The sequence below is a fragment of the Nanorana parkeri genome, unplaced genomic scaffold (genome assembly GCF_000935625.1).
Source record: "Nanorana parkeri isolate BGI_ZX_2015 unplaced genomic scaffold, ASM93562v1 scaffold106, whole genome shotgun sequence".
Taxonomy (NCBI): domain Eukaryota; kingdom Metazoa; phylum Chordata; class Amphibia; order Anura; family Dicroglossidae; genus Nanorana; species Nanorana parkeri.
In genome coordinates, this window is record NW_017306374.1 from 1,511,628 (window position 1) to 1,518,469 (window position 6,842).

Sequence of the window (6,842 nt, forward strand, 5' to 3'; positions counted from 1 at the left end):
GCACTGTCATTGGCTGTAATTGACAGCTACTAGGCTGTCAACTCTGGATGTCTGGGTGCTGTGCAGAATAAGCCCAAACACACGCTTACAGCAGTACCTTGTGTTTCTAAAGATAGAGTTTGGGGTTGATATGAGATCAGACGTTTATGCAGTTGGGCTTATCTAAGGTCTGAAATGTATTAATTGGAGCTCTTCTGAGGTGTGAAAAGCATGCATTGCGGCTGCTCTGTGGTCTGAAGTGCATACATTGGGGATGATCTGAGGTCCAAAGTTCATGCATTGTGGCTGATGAGAGGTCTGAAGTGTGTGCATTGGGGCTGATCTAAGGTATGAAGTGTGTGCATTGGGGCTGATCTAAGGTATGAAGTGCATGCATTGGGGCTGATCTGAGGTCTGTGGTGTAGACACTGGGGCTGACCTGAGGTCTAAAGGTGCATTCACTGGGGCTGATCTGAGGTCTGAAGGTGCATTTACAGGGGCTGATCCATTCACTAGGGCTGATCTGAGGTCTGAAGTGCAGACATTTGAGGCTGATCTGAGATCTGAAGGTGCATGCATTGGGGCTGATCTCAGGTCTGAAGGTGCATGCACTACAGCTGATCTGAGGCCTGAAGTGTGTTCATTGGCGCTAATCCAAGCTCAATTATATAAAAATTATTGAATTTACCTTGCCATTAGCAGTACATCTGAGTGCAAAATTTGAGGACAGTGTAAGACTACAACACGCTATTGTACACCGCCGGTTGATTAATGCTTGTGAACATGATGCTCAATGTGGAAAAGCTTTGTGACCCCCTGTACCAGAACACAGAGATGGATCATCCACTAGTGTAGCGTGATGAATCATAATAATATATGAAGACCTTACTTACTGTTACAGCCAGGCTAGGAGCTAAAAGATAAATCTATCTACTAAAGTTTTGAAGAATGGTAAACTTTACACCAGGGACTGACTCCCTATCCCACTCTACTAAGAATAGATGGGTGAATCTGTTTTGGGTGGAATTCTCCTTTAAGATCAGACACATATTATATATTTTTTAGATTCATACTATATTTTGTAAGAATCCGATACAGAGAAGCATAACCTTGGAAGAGGTGAAGGCAACTGTCATGTAATGGCTTACACAACATATCTCTAGTGGTAATCTGCAAGGCATTGTGGGTATGCGCAGGTAATTGCATGTTGTATATGATTGTGTTAGTAGGCGTTCTGGGGTTCGGAGCTGATTGCATTGGTGACCCCTGGGGCAGTAAAAGAACTCCGGCATTCTCCATCCAGTCTCCGAGCATCAGCACAATCTGCATATGTTTTTCGGTGACCTTCAAACACCAGGAGGTACATTTGAGATGTTACATATTGGAATGCCTAAAATAGAACAATCTCACAAAAGAGCCTTTAGAATTTAAGGAACATTAAAGTTAAACTCATGTACAGTCCTATTTTAAAGATGCATTCCTGAGTTTTAGCACAAAAGATTATATCTGAACTTTTTTTATGTAAAACAATAATTTTAGGCTAAAGTAGTCTTGAAGCTGCACTCTAAAAACTAAGCTTTAAAATGCATACAGGTAGCTCATCCTACAAGCTCAGTGCCTCCATTTTTATCCAGGTGTATCTGCGGTGCACCGGTTTATCCACTTCCATTGTGCCATTTATCTAGGATCCCCCTATTACTTAACTGTTTGCTATGCAGGAAAGATTCCTAAACACACCCATTGTAGTCTGCCACATACAGAGACCCTGATGTATCTGAGTTCAGACATGAACACCATCAATCCTATTCAAACCTACCCTGGAAAGTTGAATGTGATTGGAAATATATCAAGCAAAGAGAAAATGAAGTTAAACAAAGATTTAGGACGTAGACCCAACCACCTCATAGGTGGGAGCCTTGTGGAAATTGTCTGCAGTGGATGACACAGTGGTGTACCGGGTAGTCAAAAAGAAAATATTTTCTGGAGATGAGATACTACTAGGAAATCCCTTTTGTGTAAAGGTTGAACTAGTTCTCAAGGTCTTGTAACCAATTAAAGATATAGGAAAAAAGCGGAGTCTTCCAGAGATAAAGGCACTGGAATTAGTGGTTACTACATAGACCGAGACCAGTATATGCGTATAAAAGTACAACATTTATTGATATGCAACAGATACATTAAACACCAACATTTCATTGCTTCCCAAATTCCTAATAAAAGAACAATGTTGTACATAGCACTAAATCATTCACTCAAACATTCAATGGGCCCCATACACACTCAGGCAGAATTTGATTCCTCGATTTTTTTTCAGGGGGTGATGGTTAGATCCAGAAAGTGGAACTTCTATTTTCAGACACAGTCAAGATCTTAATATTAACAGTCTTTCTCCTTAAAGGTGTGATTTAAAGGGGATTGTTTATGAATTTTCTTATCCTTATGTGGAAAAGGATGATGTTAATAAAGAATATTTAACTTGGTGTATGATGTAGTAAAATCCCTCGAGGTCGGGTTGTTTATGGTCAATCTCATCCGATTGTTGCAGAGGAGCTCAGTCCTCAGTCCATTAGTATGTATCAAAATGTACCGATCAACAGGGACTCCTGATCAACAGGACTCCCTGTTGATCGGCAGACTGTTAATATTAAGATCTTCACTGTGTCTGAAAATAGAAGTTCCATCTAACCATCACCCCCTGAAAAAATCGAGGAATCAAATTCTGCCTGAGTGTGTATGGGGCCCATTGAATGTTTGAGTGAATGATTTAGTGCTATGTACAACATTGTTCTTTTATTAGGAATTTGGGAAGCAATTAAATGTTGGTGTTAAATATATCTGTTGCATATCAATACATTTTGTACTTTTATACGCATATACTGGTCTCGGTCTAGGTGTACCGGTTAGTGCTTCTGCCTTGCAGCACTAAGGTTCCCTGCTTGAATCCTGGGTGGGTTTCCTCTGGGTATACTGGTTTCCTCCCACATGCCAAAGACATGCTGGCTGGAAGGTTAATTGGCTCCTGTCTAAATTGGCCCTGTATGTATGCATGTGAGATAGGGACCTTTAGATTGTAAGCTCCTTGAAGGCAGAGACTGATAGAAATAGTCTGTGCTAAATAAAATACCAATAATAAATAATGACACAGAATTCAAATAAAAGCTGAACTCCAGGTGGATATAAACCACACAAAATACAGTATTGCAGCTCTGTAGTCATTATATAAATGTGCCGTGACTCTGGAGGCCAGCAGGAGGAGCGCCCAGTTTATCATTCACTGTGATTTGCTGCACTGTCATGATCCCTTACTCCCACCTGACCAGTGGTAGTTGACCATGAGCTAGTGGTGTCAGTTCGGAGGGGGGAGGGATTAAGGCCCACTGTGCTGTCAGATAGTGTATATGCATTATGCTATCATAAAGAGGTTCACACATCATTAAATGTATTTATGTTTTTAATGTGTGCAGTGTAAGAACCAAGATTTGATCTCATGTTAGCCTTTTGAAGAAGCCAATCAGTTGTTCTGCAATGTTCGTGCACAAACCGGTGATAGCAGATAACAGGAGTGAACAGGGTGATAGAGATGTGCTGCTTCTCCTTTCACTGTCCAATCATAGTGTGTGTGTGTGTGTGTGTGTGTGTGTGTGTGCGTGTGTGTGTGTGTAGGGGGTGGGGGCACCTATAAGTGTTACTTAACTGCAGCAGAGAAAAATCTGCAATTTGTAACTAATTGTTGAACCCGCATAAGTCTTATTCAATAGCCAGAGAGATGCAGGACCCACAAGTTGACCACATCAGGGCTTGCAGCCTTTGGACTGGAGTGTTTGGACCACACAGTTAAGTATTGCCTATCTGACCTTCGAACCTCATACCTTAAATCACCCTTTTTGGCCAGAGGAGGGAGAGACTGTGACCAACATAGGGGAAAATGAATGTATATGTTAATTCCTATTCCACGCCGCCCCTTCATGCCTTTTATCCCCTGTTACTCTTTGACATTTCAGTATTTAAAAATCAAACATTTCTCGGCAGGCATACAACAGGCTGCAGGAAGTTCAGAGGAAACATTCGATGATGTAATTAATTGCCGGCCCTGTCAGTGTTTCTGAACATTATGTCCACTCTGGAGAACTTGCTCTGCAAAGCAATGTTCTCCCCTGTGAACGGCTCAATACATCACCGTGACTGGCCGCCATGACACTGAGATGTCGTTTCTTTAAAAACATTTTGCATGAAAATGAAAGATTAGAAGGCCTGCCAACAGACTGTTGAGAACTAATAGCTGGAAGTCTGTGTACAACTTCTAATATCGAATGCACAGCTATGACATGATTTAAACAGCTGAAAGTGATGGAAGAGCGATGCTGGCAAACATGTTTAGGAATAGTACATACAGGCTTCAGCTGAAGTCAGGGCAAAACACATGAAATACATAAATGTGAGCTGTTTTTCCTGCCAAGGATTTGTATTTCTGTCTATTCAGTCCTGAGATTTACAAAGCTCTGACACCTCATAAAGCCCTGTCTGACAGGACTAAGGACCTGTTTTTTTTTAACGCAGTTCAGTAACACTTACAGGTCTTGTCCCTCCATCAGCCAGTGACTGGACAGTAAAAGTAGAAGCAGCAGACTGATGTGCTCATCTCCTTCTCTTTCTCTCTCCTCCTATCACAATGCTCCTAATTAGCATATGAGCACTGTAGCACGAGTGATTGGCTTCCCGTGCTGCTTCTCCCTCTCTAAACACTACTGTATTGAGCAGCCGCTCCCAACCATATTATCACAGAAGAACCCTTGTAATAGTTTTTAGGTCTCAGGGAACCCCCACTAAAATATAAAAGGATTAGACTTTCAAGTTCATGGTACATAAGCCTCATCGCTAGGTTGGGGAGAGTTTTAAATAAGAGAAAACAGAATGGGATTTACTTAAAAATCATGAAATGAAAACACATAATAACAGTGAGAACTAAAACACAAACAGTGAAAATTGTAGTGACCAATTACATGGGTGGTCATTGCAGATTTGACCCCTTCTATAGCTGGTCAATGTAGATTCAACCTCTTCCATAGCTGCTCGGTGTAGAAGTGACCTCATCCATAGCTGGTCAGTGTAGAAGTGACCCGTTCCATAAGTGGTCAGTGAAGAAGTGACCCTTTTCATTGATGGTCAGAGGAGAAATGACCCCTTACATTGATGGTGGGTAACCTCTTAGACTGGTGGTCAGTGTAGGCAGTAGATCAATCTGCTACTGCATTCAGTGCAGATATGATCCCTTCTATATCTAGTCAGTGTAGAAGTGACCCCTTACATTCATGGTCAGTTTAGAAATTACTTCTTCCATAGCTGATCAGTGCAGAAGTGACTCCTTACATAGCTGGTCAGTGTAGAAGTGACCTCATCCATAGCTGGTCAGTGTAGAAGTGATCCCTTACATAGCTGGTCAGGCTAGAAGTGACCTCATCCATAGCTGGTCAGTCTAGAAGTGACCCCTTACATAGCTGGTCAGTCTAGAAGTGACCTCGAACATTGGTGATCAGTGGAGAAGTGACCTCTTCCATAGGTGGTCAGTGGAGAAGTGACCCCTTACACTGGTAGTCAGTCTAGAAGTGACCTCTTACATTGCTGGTCCGTGGACAAGTGACCCGTTCCATAAGTGGTCAGTGAAGAAGTGACCCTTTTCATTGACCATCAACCCTTTTCATTGATGGTCAAAAGAGAAATGACCCCTTACATTGATGGTGGGTAATCTCTTAGACTGGTGGTCAGTGTAGGCAGTAGATCAATCTGCTACTGCATTCAGTGCAGATATGATCCCTTCTATAGCTGGTCAGTGTGTAAGTGATCCCTTCCATAGGTTGTCAGTGGAGAGTTGACCCACTTTATTGATGTTCAGTGGAGAAGTGACCCCCTTGGACTGGTGGTCATTGTAGGCAGTAGATCAATCTGCTACTGCTCGCTTGTCAAGGAAGCCCTAGCAACCTCTGGAGGGACCCTGGCTGAGCAAGGCTGGTATGAAGGATTTGCAGGACATTGATACCATTCAAATTCAGGTACTAATGCTCGTGCATTTGAAGAGATACTGTGAGCAGCAAAGGTGATTATTCTGTTTATTTGCAGGGAAGAAGATGAATGTGAAGTTTTACTTTAGTGGCTGGGTAGCTTTTTTATTACTTCATACATCTTTACATACATACATACTTCATACATTGCATTATTCTGTCTTCTACATCTGCCTGATGTTCACCTTTAATACCATCATACCAAATGGACACCAGGTGGCAGAAGAAGATAAGAAATGTGAGATTCTGGAAACTGTGCACCTGAAATGTTAATTTAGAAGAGGAAGATCTATGTGCGAAAAAAATATGCATGATGTTTAATTACCTTAACGACGGCTGAGCTGTAAAAAGATCAGAAGTTACATAAACAAGAGAATATAACATGTCAGTAAACCTAAAAATAAACTGCTTAGAGAGGCCAGATAGTGACGCAGTAGAAATTTAAATGTCTTTTAGATCTATTTAAACAGAATTGAGACGTCAGAGTAAGATATTTTACATAAGGCCGTGACTGGCGGGTGGAGATGATGACTTTCTGTCTAAAAGTCTAACTGGTGCATGACATGGCGCCTTGCATTGGCCGGAAATTGTTTGTAAGGCAAAAAGTCTGCTTGTCTACAAAAAAGAAATGGCAAAACAGAAAAAACAACGAACTCAAGGTACATGTAAAGAACACAGACAACCCAAGCATGTATTTAAGAGAATCCATAAAAAATATTTTAAATGCTCGTGCAACTAGCTAAATCAGCATACATATTAGCTTCCTCTGATGCCCATTAGGATGTTAAGCCAAACAAAGAATTTGTT